The sequence below is a fragment of the Rhinoderma darwinii genome, chromosome 11 (assembly GCF_050947455.1).
Source record: "Rhinoderma darwinii isolate aRhiDar2 chromosome 11, aRhiDar2.hap1, whole genome shotgun sequence".
In the NCBI taxonomy this organism is placed as follows: Eukaryota; Metazoa; Chordata; class Amphibia; order Anura; family Rhinodermatidae; genus Rhinoderma; species Rhinoderma darwinii.
Window position 1 is genome coordinate 25,562,584 of NC_134697.1, and position 27,525 is coordinate 25,590,108.

General features: G+C 42.6%; 1 protein-coding gene across 4 annotated transcripts in view; it reads left to right on the plus strand.

Annotated features, from left to right (window-relative positions):
* The window catches only part of INPP5A (inositol polyphosphate-5-phosphatase A), a 358,729-nt gene that overhangs the window by 16,392 nt on the left and 314,812 nt on the right, over window positions 1-27,525 (plus strand). The window lies entirely within an intron of this gene.

Here is a 27,525-nt window from a genome sequence, read left to right on the forward strand (position 1 = left end):
GTAAGTTATAACTCTCTGTGGTCTGAAGATCCGTGTGCCATTTGCTATCCATAGCCACTGTAACGCTGGGGCTGACCAACAAGACCGTTCAAGGCCTCTTCCACAGTGCTGCTTTTTTTTTGTGTCTTTTAAAAGGCATGTAAAAAACACCATTTGTGTCTCTGATGTCATATGGGGGCATACAATTTTTTATTTTTTTCCTTCTGCGGTCTTCGGTATAAATGAGGCCTGAGCCAGGGATGAAATTTGGATCCCATCCTGTGATTTCAGGAAAGCCTTTCGTAAAGCTTTCTTTGGGCGAGAGGCTTTCCTAACCTCACAGGTGCAACCCTTGGCTGTAAATATACACTTGTTGGAAACTGGCACTGCCTGGCATACATGGCCAACAATACAACATTGATTGACAATGCAATCTTGATTGCAGATGTTAAGGGACTGATTCTCCTCCCATTCACTTTCGATCTGCAGCCAATCCCAAAAAAGTCAGTATATTTACCACTTTAATCTCATGTCTATGGTCCGTTTTTTACGCTCATTGTTTTATCCTATACAACAAAGCATCGGATGTCTTGGGCCTTGCCTTTAGTAGTGTGAAAAGTTATTAATGCAGCGTTGAAGCAGTTAAAGGCTAAATCATTTTATATCAGAATGAACATGAGTGACCTAGATAATATCTGTATAATTTCCCTGTGGACATCTCTGTTCTGGGCATCCTTGAAAGAGCAACATCAGTGGTAGTGCCAGATGTATCTGAGGGAGCTGTCGTCTGTCGTTATAGTGTAGGCTCCAATGAACATGGGGGGGATGGACATATTCTGTATATGATCACAGGGACTTTACTTTGTTTTATACGTTGGTCTTTAAGTCTACGTTCACACTGCGTTTGCCGTGCCTATTTGCTGGGAGCTTTTTAAAGATATTCATGGTCCATCCCCTCATTCACCCGACAGTAGCTAAAAGTGTCCTTTTGGGCTCCGTCGGGCTGGTATACGTCTGTATTTATGGAAAAGTGCAGCAGGCTGCTATTCTATAAAAAGGCATTCAGTGGAAGACTGTCATACGTATTTGTATTTAAGTTGGCAGCTTATGGGCAACCTATTTCATTGTATGACTCTACAAAGGTATAACTTTACAGAATCCTCCCAATGTATACCTCCAACCGACATTGCATAACACAGTGTGTGGACTTAATCTATGTTTGCACTTTGCATTTTGACGCAGTTTGCAAATTATTTTTTTTTCAAAGCTGGGAATGGATAAAAAAAAAAATGCTACTACCATATTACTGAGTTATAGTTCACCCTGAGGCCATGTTCACATGTTCAGGATTCAACAGCTAAAGGCGATCTATTCGGCTGGTGCAGCGCGCGCAGATCAACAAGACATCGTTGATCGGCGCTCGTTTGCTCTTGACACCTGGAGCTATGGATGGGCACGAGCGTTCGTTACTCCCATCGCTCGTCCCCATATGTTGTTAGCATGTCGGCAGCGCGTCTCCCTGTTTACACAGGGAGATGTGCTGCCAACAATAATATTTTACTTTTTTTAAACTGATCCGATCAGCAAATGAACGAGCGTTTGCTCGTTCGTCTTCTGATCGCTGCCCTGTTTACACAGGGCAATTATCGTCAACGAGGATTCTCTGAACGCTCGTCTGCCTGATAATCGCCCAGTGTAAATCACCCTTAAGGCTGGATTCACACGAGCATGTTCAGTCCGTAAAGGACGGAACGTATTTTGGCCGCAAGTCCCAGACCGAACATACTACAGGGAGCCGGGCTCCTAGCATCATAGTTATGTACGACGCTAGGAGTCCCTGCCTCTCCGTGGAACTACGTTCCCATACTAAAAACATGATTACAGTACGGGACAGTTGTCCTGCAGCGAGGCAGGGACTCCTAGCGTCGTACATAACTATGATGCTAGGAGCCCGGCCCCCTGCAGTGTGTTCGGTCCGGGACTTGCGGCCGAAATACGTTCCGTCCTTTACAGACGTAACATGCTCGCGTGAATCCAGCCTTAGTCCTGTCAGAATCCACTCAGGTTTCTGCTGGCAATGCATGTGAATGAAGTGTTTTTATACCCTATTTATTCACTGGAAGATATATGCGCAGAATAATGAATGTGTTGTAGATGCTGCACGTTTATTATTGCTATGGATTACGTACTGAAAATGAGCACATTAGTTCAATTAAATAGCCGTAGGACTGACCCACACCTGGATCTGATGGCCACCCCATGTCCGTGTGTGCTGCAGATTTTCTGAAAAATCGTGTGCCTTTTTTTTTTTTTTTAAATCCGTGACATGTGAAAATAGCCTTAAGGGGCTGTCCAGGAATGGAAAAATGGGTCTACGTTTTTCCTTCAGAAGCGACACCACTGTGAATGAGTCTGCGCTGTAATACTAGACACAGTCCATGGACAAGAATGGTGCAATTTCTTGAATAAAAGCTGTCCAATTATTCTAGGCTATGTTAGAGCTGTCTCTGTAGAAGAATAAATTGTAGTGGGCATGGTAAGAAGTGTTGGTGACGTAGACAGTGGTAACTGCCTATTGTAATGTTCTGAGGTGTCCGCGTTGTATATGGCAGAACAAAACAATAGTTGTAAAATCCTACATTCAATTTGTGCTTGAGAAATCCAATTAGGCCAGGATCGCACACACCGTTTTAATGCGGTTTTTGGCGGTTTTTTTTGTTTTTGCTTTTTTTTATGCCAAACACAGGAGTGTATAGAAAAGAAAGTAGATGGATCAGTCTTTTCTTTGTACCGTTCCTTCCTCTTTGGAACCCCTTCTGCCTTTGGCCCAAAAAATGATCCAAAAACTGCACTAAAAACTGATTCTGGCCTATAATGGTAGCCAATGCACAAAAACTTTTTAGGTCAATGGATTTCTTATTTTTCTAGCTAAACTATGTCATTTATTATTATTTCCATGTTGAGTTTCACTTGTATGTCCATTATTTGCCATAGGCAGCAACTTTTTTTTTTTATATTTTTGTTTTAATGTTATTTGTTTATATTACACCAGTTGTCTGTTTGTTCACAATGATTTCTGATACATTTACTAATGGTAAACGTTTAACACAGTAAGCTTAACGTTTTCATGGGCAATTTAGCCACAATTTTGTATCTATGGAAACCAGCTAATTGCACGTATAGTATATAATACATTGGGGTACGTTCATATTTTATTAATAAAAGGCATGCGATCCAGCTTTATATTTATTAGAATAGCAAAGGTACTAAACATTTTGTGATGGTAATTGTTTGACCAATGGCAAATAAATATAAATTATCTGTAGATACGGGATTGTACCACTCCCTGGTACCATGTAGCCAATTCTACTAGAAATGTGTGTAATATATATATACACGCACACACTCTGCCCATGGGGAAAAAAAAAAGGGAATAGGGTCAAACTGCTGCTCCTCTTCATTGGCAGCAAAATATGGAAAAAAAAAGTATTGGGACACTCCTCCTAATCATTGAATTAAGGTGTTTCAGTCCCTTTGCCACAGGTGTACAAAATCCAGCACTAGCCATGCAGTCGTCTTTGCAAACATTTGTGAAAGAATGGGTCGTTCTAAAGCTCTCACTGGATGCCACCGTTGTAACCAGTCAGTTGAAATTTCTTCCCTCCTAGATATTCCACCATCAACTGTGAGTGCTATTATTGTAAAGTGGAAGCATTTAGGAACCACAGAAACTCATCCACAAAGTGTCAAACCATGTAAGGGTATGTTCACACGATTAACAAAATACGTCTGAAAATACGGAGCTGTTTTCAAGGGAAAACGGCAACTGATTTTCATATGTTTTTTCGCAGCGTTTTTTACGGCCGTTTTTCGAGCTGTTTTCAAATAGAGACTGAGAACTGCTCCAAAAAACGTCCCAAGAAGTGTCCTTGACTTCTTTTGACGAGCCGTCATTTTACGTGCCATATTTTGACGACACGTAAAATGACAGCTCGTCTTCACAGAACATCGTAAGACCCATTTCAAACAATGGGCAGATGTTTGCCGACGTATTGGAGCCATCATTTCAGGCGTAATTCGAGGCGTAAAACGCCTACATTGCGCCTGAAAATTGGTTGTGTGCACATACACTAAGGGTATGGGCACACGATCACTTTTCAGATGTAATGGAGGCGTTTTACTCCTCAGATTACGCCTGAAAAGACGGCTCCAATACGTCAGCAAACATCTGCCCATTGCTTGCAATGGGTCCTACGATGTTCTGTGCAGACGAGCTGTCATTTTACGTGTCGCTGTCAAAATACGGCGTGTAATATGACGGCTCGTCAAAAGAAGTCCAGGACATTTCTTGGGACGTTTTTGTAGCAGTTTCTCATAGTCTATTGAAAACCGCTCCAATAACGGCCGTGAAAAACGTGAGTTGCTCAAACGTCTGAAAATCAGGAGCGGTTTTCCCTTGAAAACAGCTCCGTATTTTCAGACCTATTTTGTTAATCGTGTGAACATACCCTAAATGTCACCAACGCTCTGACTCAATAACTGCAGAGCTCCAAACCACCTCTGTCATTAAGATCAGCACAAAAACAGTGCCTGGGAGCTTCATGACATGGGTTTTCATGGCCGAGCAGCTGCATGCCAGCTTTAACCCCTTAGTGACCACCAATACGCCTTTTCACGGTCGTCACTTAGGGTCCTTAGGCTAGGCTGCCGCCATTTTACGGTGGCCCAGTCTAAGTCCTGCACAGGTGTCTCGGGCAAGCTGGAGCCAGGGCTCTGCTGTCTGACAGCCGGGCTCCTGCTCCAACACTCGCGATCGACGTTTACTTCGATCGCAGCCGTTTAAGGCTGGGTTCACACGACCTATTTTCAGACGTAAACGAGGCGTTTTATGCCTCGTTTTACGTCTGAAAATACGGCTCCAATATGTCGGCAAACATCTGCCCATTCATTTGAATGGGTTTGCCGACGTACTGTGCAGACAACCTGTCATTTACGCGTCGTCGTTTGACAGCTGTCAAACGACGACTCGTAAAAATACAGCCTCGTCAAAAGAAGTGCAGGACACTTATATACATTATATGCAGGGCACTTCTTTCAGACGTAATTTGAGCCGTTCTTCATTGAACTCAATGAAGCACAGCTCAAAATTTACGGCTGTCAGAGAAGCCTCGCAAAATGCGAGGAGGAGGAATTACGGCTGAAACGAGGCAGCTGTTTTCTCCTGAAAACAGTGTCTTTTCAGACGTAAAAGCCTGCTACTGTGTGCACATAAACCTAACCCATTAAATGCCGCCGTCAATAGCGACCGCAGCATTTAACTTGTTTACAGAGGGAGTGAGCTCCCTCTCACCCATCGGCGGCCCGCAAATGCAATCGCGGGTCTCCGATGGGCTGTCATGGCAGCCGGGGGCCTGATAAAAGCCCCCAGGTCTGCCCTGGACAAATGCCTATTAGGACGCGCTGGAGGCATGTCCTAATAGATTGCCTGTCAGATTTACACTGACAGGCAATAATGCTCTGGTATACGAAGTATACCAAAGCATTATAGCAGCGATCTGAAGATCACATAGTAAAGTCCACTAGTAGGACTAAAAAAATAAGTAATCACTGTGAAATAAAGATTATTAATAAAAATGACAGTAAAAAAATAAAACCCTTTTTTTTTCCATAAAAAGTGGTTTTATTTAGTAAAAGTCTAAAAAATAAATACAAGTACACATATATATGGTATCGCCGCGACCGTAATGACTCAATTAATAAAGTTTCTATGTAATTTAAACCGCAAGGTGAACACTGTAAAAAAAAAAACCCGCGAAAAAACAATGGCGAAATTGCAATTTTTTTTTCCATCGCCCCCCAAAAAAGTAATAATAAAAATGAATCAATAAGTTCCATCCACCCCAAAACAGTACCAATCAAAACTACGTCTCGTCCCGCAAAAAACAAGCCCAAAAAATCACTACATTGATGGAAAAATAAAAATAGTACGGCTCTTGGAAAGCGACGATGCAAAAACAAATAATTTTAGTTAAGTGTTTTTATTGTGCATAAGTGGTAAAACATAAAAAAGCTCTACATATGTGGTATCGCCGTAATCGTACCGACATAGAATAAAGGTAACATGTTGTTTACGCCGTACAGTGAACGGCGTCCATTTAAAACGTATAGAACAATGGTGGAATGTCAGTGTTTTGTTTTTTTTTTATAATCCCCCCCCCCCCCCAAAAAAAAAGTTAATAAAAGTTAATTAAAAAAATTATATGTACCCTAAAATGGTGCTATTAAAAAGTACAACTAATCCCGCAAAAAACAAGTCCTCATACAGCTATGTCGATGGAATAATAAATGTTGTAGCTCTTTTTGAATGCGACTATAGAAAAACGAATAAAATTGCTTAGTCATTAGGGCCTAAAATAGGCTGGTCGCTAAGGGCTTTAGCATCACTAATCACAATGCCAAGGGTCGGATGGAGTGGTGTAAAGCCGCCGCCATTGGACTCTGGAGCAGTGGAAACGTGTTTTGTGGAGTGATGGATCGCGCTTCTCTATCTGGCAGTCTGATGGACGGGTCTGGGTTTGGTGAATGCCAGGAGAACGTTACCTGCCTGACTGCATTGTGCCAACTGTAAAGTTTGGTGGATTAGGGATAATGCTATGGGGATGTTTTTCAGGGCTTGGCCTAGGCCCCTTAGTTCCAGTGAAGGGAAATCTTAATTCTTCCACATACCAAGACATCTTGGACAATTGTAGCTTCCAACTTTGTGGGAACGGTTTGGGGTTTGGTCCTTTTCTGTTCGAGCACGAAGGTCTATAAAGACATGGTTGGGTGAGTTTTGGTGTTGAAGAACTTGACTGCTCCACACAGCCCTGAACTCCACCCCATCCAACACCTTTGCGATAAACTAGAATGGAGATTGCGAGCCAGACTCTCTTGTCCAACTTTAATGTCTGACCTCACAAATGCTTGTCTGGGTGAATGGGCAAAAATTCCCACAGACACTCCTCCAAAATCTTGTAGAAATCTTTCCCAGAAGAGTGGAAGCTGTTTTAGCTACAAATGGGGGACCAACTCCATATTAATGCCTATGGATTTAGAATGGAATGTCATAAAAGCTTCTGTAAGTGTAATGTGTAGGTGACCCAATACTTTTGTCCATCTAATGTGTGTGTGTGTGTATATCCCAGAAAGTTGAAGCTGCATAGAAAAAGTACAATAACAGAACGATTATCTCTTCACAATTGAAATAAAGGCTTTTCCTTTAATGTATTCATGCATTTTTAATGGTATATAAAATATCCACTTTTCAACATGATGGAAGGATTATTAAAAAAAAACCAGCATTTGGGAATTGCTGGAAGTACAGCATAAAAGGTACATTAGCCCAGATCTGTAATTTAAATGATAGGATTTCAGCAGGGAGGCAAATGAACGGGTCTCACCCTCTCTTCGGCACCTTTCCTCGCTGCTGCTTTTCATCTGGTTCAGATTTACATACTTTCCTCTGGTGCTTGACATGCAATTGCTAAACAAAATGTTCTGATTTAAGTGTAAGATAATTTGTTTCTGTTCCTGTAAGGCTAAGTTCACACTATGCAGTTTTGCAGCAGTAAAATATCAGATATTCCATGTGATTCTTTCCCATTCATTTTCATTGTGGTGTTTTAGTAAAAATGTTAGCATTCTTTCTAGGAGCATCCAGAACTGTGCAGATCTTCTTTTCTGCTCATATTGTGTTATTTACTACCTTGGATAAGACTTGCTCTAAAAGCCAGAATAACCAGCGTGGTCCTCACTCTCATTATTCCTGGATCTGTTTGACGCTAGTTAATGGTTTCTCGCAGGGCTAGTAACCAATGTGCCTAGAAATTTGCTGCGGGCACCTTATTTAACGGAATTGTTTTCTGCTAATATTTCTAAAAGCTTTCCGGCACACACACAAACAATAGACAAGTTTCCTACGAGAGCCACTTGAGCTGTTTTCCATGGCATCAGGGTGGCACCCGGTTTTATGGACCCATTCCCTTTAGCGGGTGAATCAGGTCCGTGAAATCGGACCCGACTTTCCCATCCATGGAAAGTGCGAACGTGTCCTATCTTTCCACAGATCACGGACAGGACCCGGCCGACACACATGGTCGTGCATGAGGCATAAAGACACGTGTTCATGTTGATGTATTTTGAGCACTCATCAGTTCCATTGATTTCTGTAAAAATATTAGACCTTTTGGCATTAATTAAAAAAAATTCTATCTGAACCAAGGCTAAGGCTCTATTCACACCACATTTGTTTATACAGTTGGTACTGTGTCTGGGGGAAGCAAAGTATAATGTATATTGTACAGTATCCAAAGATTTCTTTGAGGCAGACGTATGCCAGAATTGAATCCTGGTTTACATCTTGATACGTTTTGGATACAGTAAAAAAAGAGTTGCCGTCTGCTATTTATTTTCTTTTTAAATGGGGAAACCCTCTTAAAGATCACACGTAACGTAAATACGGCAGAATTTCCATGTGAAAAAATGAGTACTAAAGAATTGTTGAAACTGACCTGCGGTATGGATTCCCAGTCTGCAGCATGTTACTTTTTTTTTCTCAAGAGAAATGATCTCCGCTAGGTGTGAACAAACCTTTTTCCGGCAGATTCGTGCCTACCTAGATTCTACATGCTGATAAAACCGCACTGTATGAACTATGGCACTGATTCCCATTGAGAACAATGGGAGGCAAAACGGAAGCGTTTTTCATGCTAAAAAAAAGCATCGTAATCCGCTTGCAAATAAAGCCGTGTGAACAAGGCCTAAGTATTTCTGTAAAAATAGTTTCTGACAAAATATAGGTAGGCAGATCTATATCAACATACACGATGCTTACCTGCTAGGCTTGGCTTTTTAACTCTGCTTTCTTAGTACGCATTTTTTACGGATTTTTAAATCCACCTCCTGTCTTATTAAAGTCTGACTGCTGCTCTATGACTCCCCCATACTTTAAACTGCAACTCCTTTTCCTTCGTGTGCCTTCTTGTAAAAGCACCAGCGCAGTATGGTTTTCCATTAGGGTATGTGCACACGAGAAGTGGCTTTTACATCTGAAAAGACAGACTGTTTTCAGGAGAAAACAGCTGCGTCGTTTCAGACGTAAAAGCTCCTCCTCGCATTATGTGAGGAGTCTTTGACGCTCGTAAATCTTGAGCTGCTCTTCATTGACTTCAATGAAGAACGGCTCAAATTACATTGCAAAGAAGTGTCCTGCACTTCTTTGCCAAGGCAGTCATTTTAGGGTATTTTCACACGAGGTCATTACGTCCGTAATTGACGGACGTATTTCGGCCGCAAGTACCAGACCGAGCACAGTGCAGGGAGCCGGGCTCCTAGCATCATAGTTATGTACGATGCAAGGAGTCCCTGCCTTGCTGCCGGACAACTGTCCCATACTGTAATCATGTTTTCAGTACGAGACAGTTGTCCGGCAGCGAGGCAGGGACTCCTAGCGTCGTACATAACTATGATGCTAGGAGTCCGGCTCCCTGCACTGTGTTCGGTCCGGTACTTGCGGCCGAAATACGCCCGTCAATTACGGACGTAATGACCACGTGTGAACATACACTTACGCGTCGTCGTTTGACAGCTGTCAAACGACGACTCGTAAATGACAGGTCGTCGGCACAGTACGTCGGCAAACCCATTCAAATGATTGGGCAGAAGTTTGCCGACGTATTGTAGCCCTATTTTCAGACGTAAAACGAGGCATAATACGCATCGTTTACGTCTGAAAATAAGTCGTGTGAACCCAGCCTTACAGCTGGAATGAATGCTTGTAAATTACAAACTAAACTATGCGGGAGAGATTTTGTACATGTAACTGCTGCCTATAAACTGAGGCAAATTATGACTACATGTTTAGCAAGTAATGCAGCCAGCCGCATTACAAATCCATTGCTTAGAAAAAATACTTCCCTGAGACATAGAGAAATGACCTGAACCTGCCGGCACTGACCTAATTGCTGCTTCCCTTTGTGTAGGTGACAGGTTTACCTCCCCTAACCGCAGTGTTTATACATCTGTCCAGCGTGTATTCTATATCCTGACATCTAATGCTGTGCTATTAGGGGTGTTTTTACCTTTTAGCTGTCTTGTTAAAAAAAAAAATCTTGTATGCTTCACTTCCTAAGCCTTTCCAGACAAGTCCTGTTTACATGACACGTTGGCCTCAGCCAGAGACCCCAGTGCAATTTTTTTATTTTCAGCAAATTTGCAATTCTGAGCTAGTTGACTGCTAGTGCTCTGTGCTGCCGGCAGCTAGAACCGCAGCAGTGTTCATGTTTATTATAACTCCTGTCCCTCATAACTCAAACTGTAGAAGAGAAACGTGCCAAATTGATACAGAAGTCAAATGTAATATTTTACCCAAACCTATAATAAAATAAACCTACTAATAAAAAAAAAATAACCTACTAATAAAAAATAAACTACGTTCCCAGTAAAATTCTAATGTTTGTCATCTTAAAGAGGCTCTGTCACCAGATTATCAAATCCCTATCTTCTATTGCATGTGATCGGCGCTGCAATGTAGAGAACAGTAACGTTTTGTTTTTTTTTTAAAAACCATCATTTTTGGCCAAGTTATGAGCAATTTTATATTTATGCAACTGAGCCTTTCTAATGGAAAACTGGGCGGGTTTTCTCATTTCCAACTGGGCGTGTCTTGTGTGTGTAACATCTGGGCGTGTTTACTTGTTTTACTAGCTGGGCGTTGTGAATAGAAGTGGATGATGCTGACATATGACGCTGACAAACACTTCTATTCACAACGTCCAGCTAGTAAAACAAGTAAACACGCCCAGATGTTACAAACACAAGACACGCCCAGTTGGAAATGAGAAAACCCGCCCAGTTTTCCATTAGAAAGGCTCAGTTGCATAAATATAAAATTGCTCATAACTTGGCCAAAAATGATCGTTTTTCAAAAAAAACAAAACGTTACTGTTCTCTACATTGCAGCGCCGATCACATGCAATAAGAGATAGGGATTTGATAATCTAGTGACAGAGGCTCTGTCACCACATTATAAGTGCCCTATCTGCTATATAAGGAGATCAGCGCTATAATGTAGGTGACCGTAATGCATTTTATTTAGAAAAACTATTTTAAACCACTTTATGAGCAATTTTTAGCTTTATGCTAATGAGTTTCTTAATGCCCAAGTGGGCGTGTTTTTACGTTAGACCAAGTGGGCGTTGTACAGAGGAGTGTATGATGCTGACCTGTACTAGCGCTCTGCATGGGACTCCGGCTCTGGGGAAGCCCCAGACATCACTGTTCATATGTGGACTGCGATGTCAGGGAATTCCAGAGTCTAGCGGCTCTGTGTCCCGCGGGCTGCAGATGACAGCCCCAGGGGCCGCGTGCGGGCTGCGTGCTTGAAACCCCTGCTTTAGACTATGAAGTGCCCAGATCCATAGGGCATCTAACTTTCCCTTGTGCTGTATATGGAGCTTCTTGATGGTGACTGGATACTCACTTGCCAGTAAGACCTTATTCACATCATGTTTTTGGCTTGCCTTTAGGCTATGTTCACACTGAGTTTTTTTGCAGGCAGAAAATTTTGCAGGCAGCGTTTTTCGGTCGTGCCCATTGAGCGCCACTGGCAAAAACACCGCAAAATACGCTTTCTCTGCCTCCCATTGATGTCAATGGGAGATCAAAGACGTAAACGCCCAAAGATAGAGCATGTCGCTTTTTCTCACAAGACTGTTTTCCCGCTCGCAAGAAAAAAACTCCTCCGCCTCCCATTGAAATCAATGGGAGGCAGTTTCAGACATCTTTGGCACGTTTTCAGACGCGGATTCCGCGTCAAACGTGTAAAAAAACCTCACTGTGAAATGACCCTTAGCGTATATGCCGGGAAAAGCTCCTGATGTATACTTTAAACGTATACACTTTTGAAAGAGGTCGCCGTGAAGTGGCAAGTGGGCTTATACAGTTTTATCAAAATGTTAACAAAGAACCTCATGTTCATGTTTATAAATTGTCTAGCGGCTCAGATCAACATGTATATTGTGGATGTGTGGTCCATGTCTAGTCTCACAATGCTGATATACTTTAAATGTAGGCAGTGATGGTTGCCGAAGGGTATGTTCACACGGCCTATTTTCGGGCCGAAAAATCGGAAGCAGAACGCCTCCAAACATCTGCCCATTGATTTCAAAGGGAAAACGACGTTCTGTTCCAATGGGCCGTTTTTTTACGCGGCCGCGTAGAAAAACGGCTGCGTAGAAAACCGGCCGTGAAAAAAGTGCAGGTCACTTATTGGGACGTGTTTTTGGAGCAGTTTTTCATTGACTCCATAGAAAACCGATCCAATAACGGCCATAAAAAAACGCCGCAAAAATCGCGAGTTGCTCAAAAAACGTCTGGAAATCAGGAGCTGTTTTCCCTTGAAAACCGCTCTGTATTTTTGAGTTTGCGTGTGAACATACCCGAACAGTGACATCCATCACCATAGACTATGATGGGATACGTTAAATGTATACGTCATGAACTCTCATGATCTTTCCATGACCAACGTTAAATGGATGCCAAAATAGCCTATGGGTGAATAATACAACGCTTAGGCATCTGTCAGGCACCCATACGCTATTATGGCATCCGCTTAAACCTATACATGAGCTTTGTTTAGCAGCTTTTCATGACTAATAATTTAACAGATGGCAGTGAAATATGCCATACAGTATAATATGTCAATGTGCGGTTTCCTTTTTTTTTTTTTCCTCCCATTGTATGGAATAGTGTATTCTACTACGCTCTACCATACCTCAAGAAAAAAATATATATATACCAACGGAAGCCGAAATTACACCCTTTTGGCTTCTGTCAGGCTAATGGAGCGCTATGGACGCTTGTAGCGAGTACGCTGGGATCTTTCCTGATGTACATCACAATCCGAGACTTAGAAATACAGTTACACTTCTGTGGTTCTGCCTATAGTGGATGTCTGGCATATCCTTCCCTGAAGCCATCGTTATTCAATTTGTGACTTGCATGGAGTTTCATTACTGTTCAGTTTGTTGGTATCAGCCGGAACTTCTGTGCACTTACTTTATAATTAGAACAGCGGCCTGTAAAGGAGACTCTATTGTGTTACCTCCTTGACCGCTTTGGTTACTGGGACTCTATTGATTGTGAACAATGGTGCCGTTCTGTTACATAAGTTGTTTGAGTTGTGATTTAGTGCCAGTCCCAGCAGCGGATGCCAGCAGTTCATTTATCCCTCCTGCTTTCAGTTCCCTCTCCGGCTTCTTCCTTCTTTTCTCAGCCACACATCAAGGCCCAGGACAGGAGTTCTCATTTTCCCACAATATGAGCAAGGAATGATAAACCAAGACAAAATGACATTCTTTCTGCCAGGTTGACGTTGGACCATAAGTGATTGTTCTTCCCCTAGTCTTCTCCAAAATAATCTTGTAGACAGATCAATGGCTGCTGTAAGCTGATAGATGAATGCACAAAGTGTCAAATACAGATGTTTTTTGTTTTTGATTTTTTTCAATGGAATATTTTGTTTTTCTTGTCACAAATCTGAAAGTTCTATCCCCCAGACTAAGCATAAAACCTGTCACAGTACTGGAAAACAGAAGGGGCTCAGTCTCAGTTCATTCATTGATGCCAATGGGAGGTCAGAGGCATAACCACGCGGAGATAGGGCATGTCCCTTCTTTCTCCCGCGAGGCGGTTTTACCGCTCGCGGGAGAAAACCGCCTCCCATTGAAATCAATGGCAGCCATTTTCGGCTGTTTTTTTGATGAGTTTTGCGGAGCGGTTTCCGAGCCAAAAAACTTGTCAAAATACTCTGTGTGAACAGGGCCTTAATGACAGTCCATGATATTTCTATTAAAGCCGCAAGGAGCGTGCAAGTGAAGCTCCATGAGCCGCTGCTCGTCTTGGATTATTACTATTCCCATATCAACAGTTTCCAAAGCTCTTGGTCCTGGATCTCCCCAAATTAATCCTGTACTACTAGAATGTATAGGGAGGAAGGGGGCAGAACAGGGATGGACAGGTTCCGGATAGGGCTGCTCTTTTTCAGGGGGACCGCCCTATATTGCACAATATTTTTGGGATATCTTAAAGGGACGTCTATGAAGAAGATCCTACTCCCACGAAGTCAAACACATCCCGGTGAATTGTTGAGGATGTTTGGAGTGGTTTCTAACTAATTCTTTATAAATCTGTTTTGTAACTTATTAATTTCCTAATTTGTCTTTCAATTATTCTTTATTAATAGTTTTATATTTTAGTCTTCCATTCGTACAAGATCCCCCTTCATTTGTTTTCCTCCTATTTAGACCTATTGAGTCATACAATCCTAATCCATTTCTTCTGGAAAACTCTTGTGTGGCCACTTCTCTATTTTCACACGTCTGCCGGCCGTTTTTGACAGGAGGCTTTTTATCACTGATTTTCTGTTCACACTCTGGTGAGTTTGCCGAGCTGCTTTTCTAAATATTATACAACCCAGTGTATGTGTGTTGCGCCTTTTTCTTTTTTTTTTTTCGTTTTTCGTTTTTTCTTTTAATCTGAAAAAGTTCCTTTGCAGTTGTCTAGGGTTGAAAAGGACGATGACTAATACACTATAAACAGCAATCCTTATTATGCTGTCCAACAAGGCATTAATGAGGTGATACTCTGTTACTGAGGAGCAACTGAGATAACGTTAAAGCAGTTGTCTAGGGTTACAAAAACACGACTGCTTTATTTAAAAAATCACCCTCCCTGTTCACAAGTTGTCTGGTATTGCATCTCAGCCACATTTACTTCAGTGGAGCTGAGCTACAATACCACATGCAACCTGTGGACAGGTGCGGCACTGTTTCCAGAAGAAAGCATCCATGTTTTTTAAATCTTCTACAACTCTTCTTAGGCTATGTTCACACGGAGTATTTTGACGTGGAAACCGCGTCACAAAACTTGTCAAAAACGGCCCGAAAGTGCCTCCCATTGATTTCAATGGGAGGCGTCGGCGTCTTTTTCCCGCGAGCAGTAAAACTGCCTCGCGGGAGAAAGAAGCGACATGCCCTATCTTCGGGCGTTTCCGCCTCTGACCTCCCATAGACTTCAATGGGAGGCAGAGAAAGCGTATTTCACTGTGTTTTATGCCCGCGGCGCTCAATGGGCGTGGGCGAAAAACACAGCGAAAAACTCAGCGAAAATCGGCGTGCAGGGAGAGGAAAATCTGCCTCAAACTTCCAAACGGAATTTTGAGGCAGATATTCCTCCTGCAAAATACTCTGTGTGAACATAGCCTTAAAGTGGAAAGCTGTATCTCCCGCAGCCTATGTGCCAGTCTAAATGGAGCTTTTTAGGCTATCTACATCTGTGTTTGAGGCTTCGTCACAGATTGCTTCCAGTTGACGGGAAATTATTTTTATTTTTTCCCTTTTGTCAAAACAATCGACACCTCTGTTGAACTAGAAGGCATTTTTTAGTCAATGCTGCGGCTACTGGTCGTCCGTCCGGATCTGGCACTGCATCGTGGCTTCCATTATAAATGGAAGTCTCAATGTATATATGAACATAGCAGAGCCTAAGGCTATGTTCACACGGGGTCTTTTGCCGAGTTTTTTGACGCGGAAACCGCGTCGCAAAACTCGGCAGAAACGGCCCGAGAACGCCTCCCATTGATTTCAATGGGAGGCGTCGGCGTCTTTTTCCCGCGAGCAGTAAAACTGCCTCGCGGGAGAAAGAAGCGACATGCCCTATCTTCGGGCGTTTCCGCCTCTGACCTCCCATAGACTTCAATGGGAGGCAGAGAAAGCGTATTTCACTGTGTTTTATGCCCGCGGCGCTCAATGGGCGTGGGCGAAAAACACAGCGAAAAACTCAGCGAAAATCGGCGTGCAGGGAGAGGAAAATCTGCCTCAAACTTCCAAACGGAATTTTGAGGCAGATATTCCTCCTGCAAAATACTCTGTGTGAACATAGCCTTAAAGTGGAAAGCTGTATCTCCCGCAGCCTATGTGCCAGTCTAAATGGAGCTTTTTAGGCTATCTACATCTGTGTTTGAGGCTTCGTCACAGATTGCTTCCAGTTGACGGGAAATTATTTTTATTTTTTCCCTTTTGTCAAAACAATCGACACCTCTGTTGAACTAGAAGGCATTTTTTAGTCAATGCTGCGGCTACTGGTCGTCCGTCCGGATCTGGCACTGCATCGTGGCTTCCATTATAAATGGAAGTCTCAATGTATATATGAACATAGCAGAGCCTAAGGCTATGTTCACACGGGGTCTTTTGCCGAGTTTTTTGACGCGGAAACCGCGTCGCAAAACTCGGCAGAAACGGCCCGAGAACGCCTCCCATTGATTTCAATGGGAGGCGTCGGCGTCTTTTTCCCGCGAGCAGTAAAACTGCCTCGCGGGAGAAAGAAGCGACATGCCCTATCTTCGGGCGTTTCCGCCTCTGACCTCCCATAGACTTCAATGGGAGGCAGAGAAAGCGTATTTCACTGTGTTTTATGCCCGCGGCGCTCAATGGGCGTGGGCGAAAAACACAGCGAAAAACTCAGCGAAAATCGGCGTGCAGGGAGAGGAAAATCTGCCTCAAACTTCCAAACGGAATTTTGAGGCAGATATTCCTCCTGCAAAATACTCTGTGTGAACATAGCCTTAAAGTGGAAAGCTGTATCTCCCGCAGCCTATGTGCCAGTCTAAATGGAGCTTTTTAGGCTATCTACATCTGTGTTTGAGGCTTCGTCACAGATTGCTTCCAGTTGACGGGAAATTATTTTTATTTTTTCCCTTTTGTCAAAACAATCGACACCTCTGTTGAACTAGAAGGCATTTTTTAGTCAATGCTGCGGCTACTGGTCGTCCGTCCGGATCTGGCACTGCATCGTGGCTTCCATTATAAATGGAAGTCTCAATGTATATATGAACATAGCAGAGCCTAAGGCTATGTTCACACGGGGTCTTTTGCCGAGTTTTTTGACGCGGAAACCGCGTCGCAAAACTCGGCAGAAACGGCCCGAGAACGCCTCCCATTGATTTCAATGGGAGGCGTCGGCGTCTTTTTCCCGCGAGCAGTAAAACTGCCTCGCGGGAAAAAGAAGCGACATGCCCTATCTTCGGGCGCTTCCGCCTCCGACCTCCCATTGACTTCAATGGGAGGCAGGAGAAAGCGTGTTTTCTGCCCGCGGCGCTCAATGGCCGCGGGCGAAAAACGGCGCGATCATTGCTATTCACACGGAGTATTTTGGGGGAGGAATATCTGCCTCAAAATTCCGTTTGGAGCTTTGAGGCAGATATTCCTCCCCCAAAATACTCCGTGTGAACATAGCCACAGATGTAGAACATCAATGTGTTTTCAAAACATGTCATGTTTCTCTTTTCCTGAATAAGGATATTGAATATATAGAATAAAAATAAATAATATTTGTTAGGGATCTGCCAGGTACTTCATCTAGGTATACTCCTGGGATTAATCAATCCACACCTGAGGCCAGACCTGTTCGACTGACACCATCTCCCACCAACCAGGGTGGCAGGCTCAGGAGTGGGAGAGCCTATCGCGGCCTGGTCTGTCGGAGTTAGCTCCGTCCCCTGTCCTTTATTACCTGCCCTGTTCTCTCCCTCAGTGCTTGTAATTCTTTTGGATTCCTGGCCCCACTGCTGCTTGCTCCAGCCTGCTTCTGCCGTGCTTCTGCCTTGCTGCTGTTCTGCTTGACCTGCTTTGCTTTGCCCCTGGCTTGCTTCTGTCTCCGTGCCCGCTCGGGTGTACTCACTTCGTCCTGGTCCTGACTGTTCGTTCGCCGCTCCGTTTCCTCGTGGCGTTCCGTGGCTACTGCCCCTTTCCTTGCGTGTTCCCTGTTTGTTTTCCCGTGCACTTAGACAGCGTAGGGACCGCCGCCCAGTTGTACCTCGTCGCCTAGGGCGGGTCGTTGCAAGTAGGCAGGGACAGGGCGGTGGGTAGATTAGGGCTCACTTTCCCTTCACCTCCTTCCTGCCATTACAATATTCAGTTCGAAATAATTAGAAACCAAACGTTATAACGCTGGGTGATTGTCAGAAGAGGCGTAATAGCTGCTGTATTGGTAATAAATGCCTTTACTAAATGCACTCTGGAACCACAGACACAGGTAAAGTGTGTGTTTTTAGAAAAAAAAGTGTTTACTGAAAGATCTAAATTGTGTTTAAAGGATGATTAAATACATAAAATATTAAATACATTTCATCTAATGTGCTAATGCTTTGTTCTAATGGTAAAGTTGGCTGTCCGATAACCGCAAGGCTGAAATACTGTTTCAGTTAGTCTCAAATAATAATTTGCAAAGGGATTGAACATTCTTTCACAGCCAGAGGGAGAATGCTTTCTTGCCATTTGCAAATGGCTCTGTAAATGCCACTTGGGCGGTCTGTTTCCCCGCATGTCTTCCTGTTGCCATTTTAGCCTGATCCACTGTTCAGGATTGACCTCTTAAGGGTATGTTCACACGTAGTCAACCAAAACGTCTGAAAATCCAGAGCTGTTTTCAAGGGAAAACAGACCCTGCTTTTCAGACGTTTTTTTACCAACTCGCATTTTTCGCGGCGTTTTTCGCGCCGTTTTCGCGGCGTTTTTTACATCCGTTTTTGGAGCGGTTTTCATTGGAGTCTATGAGAAAACAGCTCCAAAAACGTCTGAAAGAAGTGTCCTGCACTTCTTTTGACGAGGCTGTATTTTTACGAGTCGTCGTTTGACAGCTGTCAAACGACGACGCGTAAATAACAGGTCGTCTGCACAGTACGTCGTCAAACCCATTCAAATGAATGGGCAGATGTTTGCCGACGTATTGGAGCCGTATTTTCAGACGTAAAACGAGGCATAATATGCCTCGTATACGTCTGAAATTTGGCCGTGTGAACATACCCTTACACTGAAGTCAATCCTGAGCAAGGGGGTGGAGTTGAGCAGGCTAAAATGGCGAGAACAGGAGCACTAGTGGGGAAACAGACTGCCCGAGTGGCACTTGCAGGGTCATTTGCATATGGCCATAAAATAGTTTTATCTGGACAAACTAGGTAATGCAAAGCAATCATAAGGTATGTGGGCACATAGCTTTACAAGACCTACTAAACGCTGGGACCAGTTTGGTAGGCAAATAGGAGCAGACCGGTTCCCTTTAAATCGTAATATTTAATTTTTTTCTATTTAAAAAGTTTATTCTTCTTATACCCTGCCTGCAATTAAACTGTCCATTTTAAATAGCAATGAGAATATCCAAATCAGATCCACTTGATGATGAAAATATAGGCTGTTTTCTGCTCCTATTGTTCCTTATGTATTTTCCTGGTGTTCACCCCTACAATGATGGTCAGAGGTACCTGCCTGAAATACGACCCTGATAATTCTCACCCTGTGTATCTCTGTTCAGACCTTACGCATTTCATCTTGCTGAAAAAATACCTGTGAGGTGACATTAATGCAGCATAAACTGTCGGTCAGGCTCTGGTCAGCTTTGTATTGCTGGACATGTCTGTTTCAGAGCCGGGCACTTTCTGCGTATGGTGCTACTTTTCTGGCTTCCCACATGTGGATTTAACATCAAAAACACGCCTGCCTCTAGCTTCATTGGGCAAACAGTCTGTCTTTCGTCATGACCAGGAATAGGACATTCGAAGAGGCATGTAATGCCATTACCGTAGCGACACCTGCAACAATCACTGGCTCATGACTTGTTAACCGCGCACCTTAAAAAAAAAAGAAAACGGACAGTGCGTTGTTTTTTTAATCAGCAGCATGTCAAGTATATTTGCATTATCGCTACTCTTTTGTGGGATTACCCCATTGAATTCAATGGGGAGATAAGTCCCACAACAAATAGCAGATGTTGCGATTATTTTCCGCCAATTCTGGCGCGAAAATCAGAACTCGGAGAGAAAAAAAAAATCTTATACTTACCCAGAATTCTGTGTTTTTTCATCCAGGCCGGCCTCCTGGGATTACGTTTCAAACCATGTGACCGCTGCATCCCAGGAGGTCGGTCTGAAGGACATTAGATTACGAAACTTTTTTTTTTTTTACTGTGCAGTTTTCCGTAGCGGATATTCCGGGCGAATCCAGGACTCTCACCCATTCATGTCCCGGGAAGCTTCCTCCACACACCTGCCACAATGAACCTCTCTTTTTCCACAACGTTGGAGAGTGAGCTGCCGGTCAGAAGTGAGGTCTGGGGAAGCTCACAGTCATAAATCGTGTCGTAGTGTACGCAGTATGTGCATGAGTATTTCTCCTATATTTAATCACTTTCCTTAATGAAAAGGATTTTAGTCAGCAGACTTTTTTGATTTTGCGTGTGCACATACCGTAATGGTTGGAGCTTGACTGTTGGATTCTAACTTGCCCGTCTTCCCATGAGAGATAATTGCCGAAAGTGTATACTATACAAAAAGAACCAACGCTAGTGGTATACCAACGCTAAGATAAAAAATATTACTGTATACCACAAAGAACAATAAGATGTCCATCATAGTTCTGACATTAAATCTTTATTAGATATGCAACAACCGGACAGAAACAGTCTCAAGATATGACGTTAAAAGGTCATTAAAACCAGACTAAGGCCTCGTTCACACGAGCGTGGATCACGTCCGTGTGACGGCTGTTAAAACCGCCACCACACGGACTCATGCATTTCAATTGGGCCGTTCACACGACTGTTTCAACGGAGCATGTGAACGCTTCGTTGAAAAATAGGACATGTCCCAATTTACTCCATGTCACGCATCCCTACATAGACTGTAGTCTGTGGGGGATCTGTGACAACGCATCCCAAACACTGGTCCACAGCGGACGTGGAAAACGGCAGTTTTTCACGTCTGAGGTGGGCTACGCTCGTGTGAAGGAGCCCTCAGGCGGTGGTCATGTATCCAGCATAAAAATACATCATTCACAAAAACATACATATGCCAAAAAGATATAAGGTCAAATATAATATTAACCGTATGTGATAATAATTGGAACCAACAAATTCAGGATAAAGAGATATAAAGCTACAAATAACCCCAAATGAGGTGATTGTTCACAATACAGGTTTCCAATGTCCATACGCCTCAATGAAAGCAGGTATCATTTCAAAATACCCATATAGGCACCTAAAATATTACACCAATCAATACTGATCCATCATGGGACACGTTCCGAAATTGAGCCACTGGAAGGACCACCACATTAGGACCCCGATGTGCGCTCCGCCATCAGCTTTCTCAAGGGGTACTAAGATGGGAAGGAAGGAGGAGGCTATATATAGTCACAAATAAGGGGATGGCAAGTAGTCCTACACAATGGAGACCACACACCGTATTATGGCTCTATAGAGAACAAAGAATAGTCAGCTGTATGTATATTTATAGTCCACAATACCATCCATGTTACTTACATTGCGCATGCGACCTGCACAACACTGCGACACCGTGCACTGCATGTCGTGTGCATGTGATGCCCGCATCATACCACCAAGATGCGGCACAAGGCGTGACAATGCCACAGAGCGCATGCACGCCATAGATGTGTGCATACAGATTGACAAAACACAGGCGGCCATGTTGGATGAGGAAAACAGTAACCCAAAGTGAGGAGTAAAAATATGAGCATTAATATGTGTGTGTGTGTGTGTATATGTATATATATATATATATATATATACATACACACATCGATCACCAAACTCAAATGCAAATACAAAATAATTAATATTTAAAAAACAATACAATAAATATGTGCATGTGTTTACAATTAAACAAGTGCACTATACAGTCCAAAACACGCGTGTACAATTAGACCAATCCCATCCACGTCAAACGTTGGTCAAGATTTCAAACTCGTAGTCCAGTTGATCAAGAACCAAACCCACAGGAATGCCGCTGATATAAATCCGATGAAACAAAAAAAAAAAATGACACATACAGAATCCAACCGCAACCACTGACCCACAAAGCACTGCAAAAATGACTGGACAAGGCCAGAACCACCCATAACGGCCCCCAATTCCTCACCAAATTTAAAAAACGTGTCTAGAAGGAAAACACCACTGGGAATAATACGATTGTTTCAATTTTGAGAAACAGACACAATTATCTCCATTTACAGAAAGGGTGTAAACAAGGCCTTTTCGTTAAGACCCAAGGGAGATTGAGTCTGCAATTTGATGATCAACTGACATCCGGAGTTTTAGATCACGTGTGATCATACCCACATAGATAAGCCCACAGGGGCAAGTGGCATGGTAAATAACCCCACTTGTATGACCATTAATGAAATGAACAATTTTGTACTCCTTGTCATCGGATGAGTCCAAAGATATTTGTACGCACCACCAGATTACAAATGGAGCAATGCCCACATGAAAAGGATCCCCACTTAGGTCCAAAGGGTCTGGGGCCAGGAGGAATATAGTGGCTTCTGGCAAGCAAGTCATTCAAAGTTTTGCTGCTTTTTGCCACCATCCTTGGTCTATAAGGAATTATTCCCCTCAGATCCGGATCTAATTGTAAGATCAGACAGAATTGAGACCATGTTATTTAGATTCCCCCACTGTTCTAAACCGTGATGAATCTAACTTTGTTGTCCTTCATTGTCCTTACCTTTTTGGGTTCGTAAGATATCCCTTGTGCTATTTTCTCGTTGATAGCACTTTTCAATGTCGTCGGTATTCCTGTATCCACGTTGTTGAAATATCTCTCTAAATTTTGATTCTTGATCTTCAAATTTGGCCTGTGAGTCACAAACTCGCCCTAAGGGTATGTTCACACGCACTATTTACGGACGTAATTCAGGCGTTTTATGCCTGGAAAATACGGCTTGAAAGCGTCGGCAAACATCTGCCCATTCATTTGAATGGGTTTTACGATGTACTGTGCAGACGGTCATTTTTTTTACACGCCGCTGTGAGAAGACGGCGCGTAAAAAAGACTCCCGCGTCAAAGAAGTGCATGTCACTTCTTGGGACGTAATTGGAGCCGTTTTCCATTGACTCCATAGAAAAACTGCTCCAATTACGTCCGTAATGGACGCTGCGAAAAATGCCTGCATATGCCATTACGTCTGAAATTCCGGAGCTGTTTTCTCCTGAAAACAGCTCCGTAATTTCAGCCGTAACGGACGTGCACGTGTGAACATACCCTAACACTCAAAAACTGGCCTGTTGGGAGAGAGCTTACAACATGAGGGGGATGAAAGGAGGAGGCATGTAGCAATGAGTTTACAAATGTTTTCTTGCGGAATATTGATGTCCTGACCCTAATCTTCCATATTAATATTGAGAAATTCCATAGACTCTTTACTGATGACGTGGGTAAGTCTGTTCTGCTTATTCAGCAAGAAGATGAATGTATCGAGTTCTTCACATGATCCTTGCCATCTTAGTCTGTCTCAAGATAAAACATTAAAAGGTCATTAAAACCAGTTTCTGTCTGTTTTTTGTATATCTAACAAAGATTTTATTGTTACAATAATGATGCAATTCTTATTGTTCTTTGTGATATACAGTGATGGGTTTTAATTGCCAAAAGTGGTATCGGGGAGCCCCTATCTCCCTCTACCTATGTCATAGGCCTGCAAGCTTGGCCGATCACAATGTACATGTTTATAGCATAGTGGGTGGTTATAGCTATTGACTTAATGATCGTTTAGGTAACGGCTGTCATTCAAATTCCTCCCAGCTGTCATTCAAATTCCTCCTTACCGTGTCTCTCTCTCTGGGGTCCCCCATTCTATTGAGTCGTAGATGTCCCATCTAAGATCACCACCTATCCAATGAATAAATGTTATATGCTGTAATACCCCTTTTAACATGCTGCCTTCAGATAGGACAGCATGTATATGTGACCGATCTGCCTTATGATATATAGGTACAAATTGTCCTTTCCTTCCGTGACTGTGTGTGAGGAGATGGCTTACATTTTTGCAGGTTTCTTTAAATAGTATTTCAAGGTCAGCTGGTTCGTCAGAATGCTTTGGGGTTGTATGGAAGGGAGCGGAGATGGGAAATCCAACTGGAATGGGAATTGTGTTCTTGTTGCTTTCCAATAAGATAATTACAAGTATTTGTACCTCGTTTAATCTTAAACCAATTTGATCCATTAAATTGTACTATAAAGGGCGAAGGTCAAACCCTGGGAGCTAAAGCTGCATTAAATTTCTTAAAGCAGGAATTCCATCAGGAACTATATCCTGATACAGCATATCATCATGATAAAAATGGGACCTGCGTAGTTTACTATAGAGCATATCTGGTTCATACTGTAGATTCAATTGCTAATAAATATGGGAATCCGCTCCGATTTCTGGCGGTCTATAGTATGTGTATATATGTGTGTATCTATGTGTATATATATATTCTATTTATCATGACTATTCTGTCTTTAGGTCATTCATACTTGTAGCAGGAGATTATACTATAAAGGCTATAACAGCGTTGTAGAAAATGAAGTCCCTGGATGTTTTCGCTTGAAATGCTTTAACTGTTCACTTTGATGTAATCATATTTAACAGGCCTTATGCCTCTAAGCGCCTTGTTGGGTTGAACCATAGATGGTTTTTTTTTAAATTTTATTTTTTTAACCCTATCTTTCACTGTAATGTAATGCAAACCTAATACTGCCCACAGATATTCATAGGCATAAATTAATTGATGTAATGCTAGATCTGTGTTGAATTGGAGATGAGTAGCTACCAGACACTTCTTTCAATTATTATCTCGGGAAAACAATAGAATGCAGAAAATTCCGACCTCTGTAATCAGTTTTCTTCTGACTTTGGTCGATACCACCGATTCCAATGTTTATGCTGGTTGTCAACCATGTTAATATGGCCAGATATAAAGGGGTCTCTGCACAATTAACACGTTAGAAATGACATAAATGTATGACGTGAGGTTCTCATCACTGGGACTCGCACGACTGCTAAGAAGGGGCTACGGCACTCTTCTGAGGTTGGGTTTAGTGTAAAGATTTACAATTTTGAAAAGTGATTTGTTCCCCTTATATAGGGTCTGTTCAGTTTTTGGGCCATCTATTTGAGCCTGTTATGGTTCTTACTTAAGCTGGCCATACATGAATTTTCAGGTGGCTGCTTTTTGATCAATTTGCTATTGGTCTGTGAAGGTTTTTGTTCTGGGCGACAAAGCCTTAAAGGGGTTTTCCCATGAACAACACTAATCACCTATCCACAAAATAGGTGAGAAGTGTCTGATCGCTGGGACCCCCACCACTCACGAGAACAGAGGTCCGATGTCCCCCTTTTGCATGAAGCGGCAGTCGGGCCTGTACACTGCTGCTTTATTCAACTCTATTGGACTGACGGCTGTCTCCATCAGTCCCATAGAGTTGAATGGAGCGGCAGCGTGGATGCCCAATCGCTGCTCCCTTCAAAAGGGGGACAAGGGACCTCCGTTCTCGTGATCGATGAGTTTCCCAGGGATCAGACACTTATGACCTATTGTGTGGGTAGGTGATAAGTAGTGTTCATGGGAAAAATCTTGAAAGATAAATTGCCAAATTAATCTGTCTTCATCTGTGACCTGGGCTTGGCTTCTAATGATAGGGTCACATCTGTCATTTTGGCATTTTTCCACAGATATCTGCCTTTGATCAGCATCTTTCATGTCCGTTCACATCATGAAAGGCGTAGATAGCTGGCAGAAAATCCGCCTTTCCATCCAACTGAAAATTAGTTATCAGGACTGTCTTTAGTTTTTTAGTATTACAATATTGGCAGCCAAATTCGATCAAGGAATTAAGCAGAAGACAACCTGTGAAGTAAGCTCTCATAACTATGAAATTGAGTCTGAAATACCCTATAAAATAAATGTGAAAACCACTAAATACTCTTCTTACCGTGAGAGGATCTTGTATTATAGGTTTTGTAGGATTTCAAGCTTTTTTTACTAACCTTACAATCAATTCTTTGCGGAATTTCTGTATCAAAAATCTGTTCAAACATTCCCACTAATTCTGTGCTATCATTCCGGACATGGCCTCCCACTCATACTGCTCATTGTTGCCGGATTTTGTACAGAGGGAAGTTTCAACCGCTAAATCAGATTATCACGTTCTTGTAAACTGTTAATGCGTCATGCAAATAACAAAATAAATATCTCTTATCCCTTCATGCAAAACAAATATTTCTTTCAAAAGCTGGTTGCCGGAAGGGGAAAAAAAAGTGTATTTGTCTGCACGTTTTTTGATGTTGTGCCAAGGGATTTTTCCAGTTGCGTCTCCCTTGCCCTCCATTTATGTGTATGAAAATCTCCTATTTCTCTTTACACTACTACTCCTCACGGAGCACAGACATTGAGCACAGCCTGCAGACCTTAATAAATTGCTCTTTCGGGGATTCAAGCATCCAATTGTATTTATTCCTGCAGATTAGACTGGTGTGATATGTCTTGGTGTTTTTGTGAATTGCTCGTGTGAAGACCTTCCATCATCCTTGATTATAAGCGAATAACCTTGTTGTTTCTAATGTCCGCTGGCGCTTTTATCTGTCAAGTTATACGTTGCAGTTTTTTTTTTTTTGTTTTTTTTATTGGTCTGAAGCACATCTTTATTTTTCCGCGGATTGGATATACAGGTCACGGAGGCTCAAAATAAAGGTCACGGAGGCTCAAAATAAAAATATTTAATATATATCTATCTCTATACGACAACAAAATGATTTGCACATTCCAACAAAATGAAACGGCGTGTATACAGGTGCAAGGAAGCCTAAGACTGCAAAATAATATAATATCCAAAATGGCGACAGCACTCTGCGAACACTAATGCCACCTAAACACTACAGATGGATAAATATGCATTACTGCTAGATCTACTTACAAATAGTGAGGTTCTTAGCGCACATTTTGATCAAATTGTGTGAGCTCACATGCCATAACAAAGCGTGCTCTATAATTTGGGACCCTACGCTGCTCATCCCTTCCTCCATTGTTGATCTTGCACTCTTCTCATTTTGCCTTCGGTGATTTAAATTTGTTTAATGTTTCCTACCATCCCCAGGTATATATAGGCTTCGCTACGGTTCTGGGGTCATGAGCAGCGTAGGGTCCCACCTTTATAGAGGACGCCTAGTCATGGTAGGTGGGCTCATACAATTTGATCAAAATGTGTGCTAAGAACCTCACGATTTGTAAGTAGATTCAGCAGTAATGCATATTTATTTATCTGTAGTGTTTAGGTGGCATTCGTGTTCGCAGAGTGCCCTCGCCATTTTGTCTATTTCATCCATCTCGATAGATATGTGTGTGTGTGTTTATGTTCATGTGCGTGTTTACGTTCATGTGCTGTCCATAGTGTAGAACGGATAGCACAGGGACTGAACACTAACCCATTAAAGTCAATGGGCTCATTCAAATGCCATCAGTCCGTTCAGAGAAAATCGCAGCAGGCACTCCTTTGGTCCGATTTGAGTTAGATCTTTCCATTCAAGTCAATGGGTCCGTGGAAAAAAATTTGACTGCGTCTGAGTGAGGTCCGTTTTTCGCGGTTAGGTTGCTAGCAGACGTTAAAAGTAAGCCGGA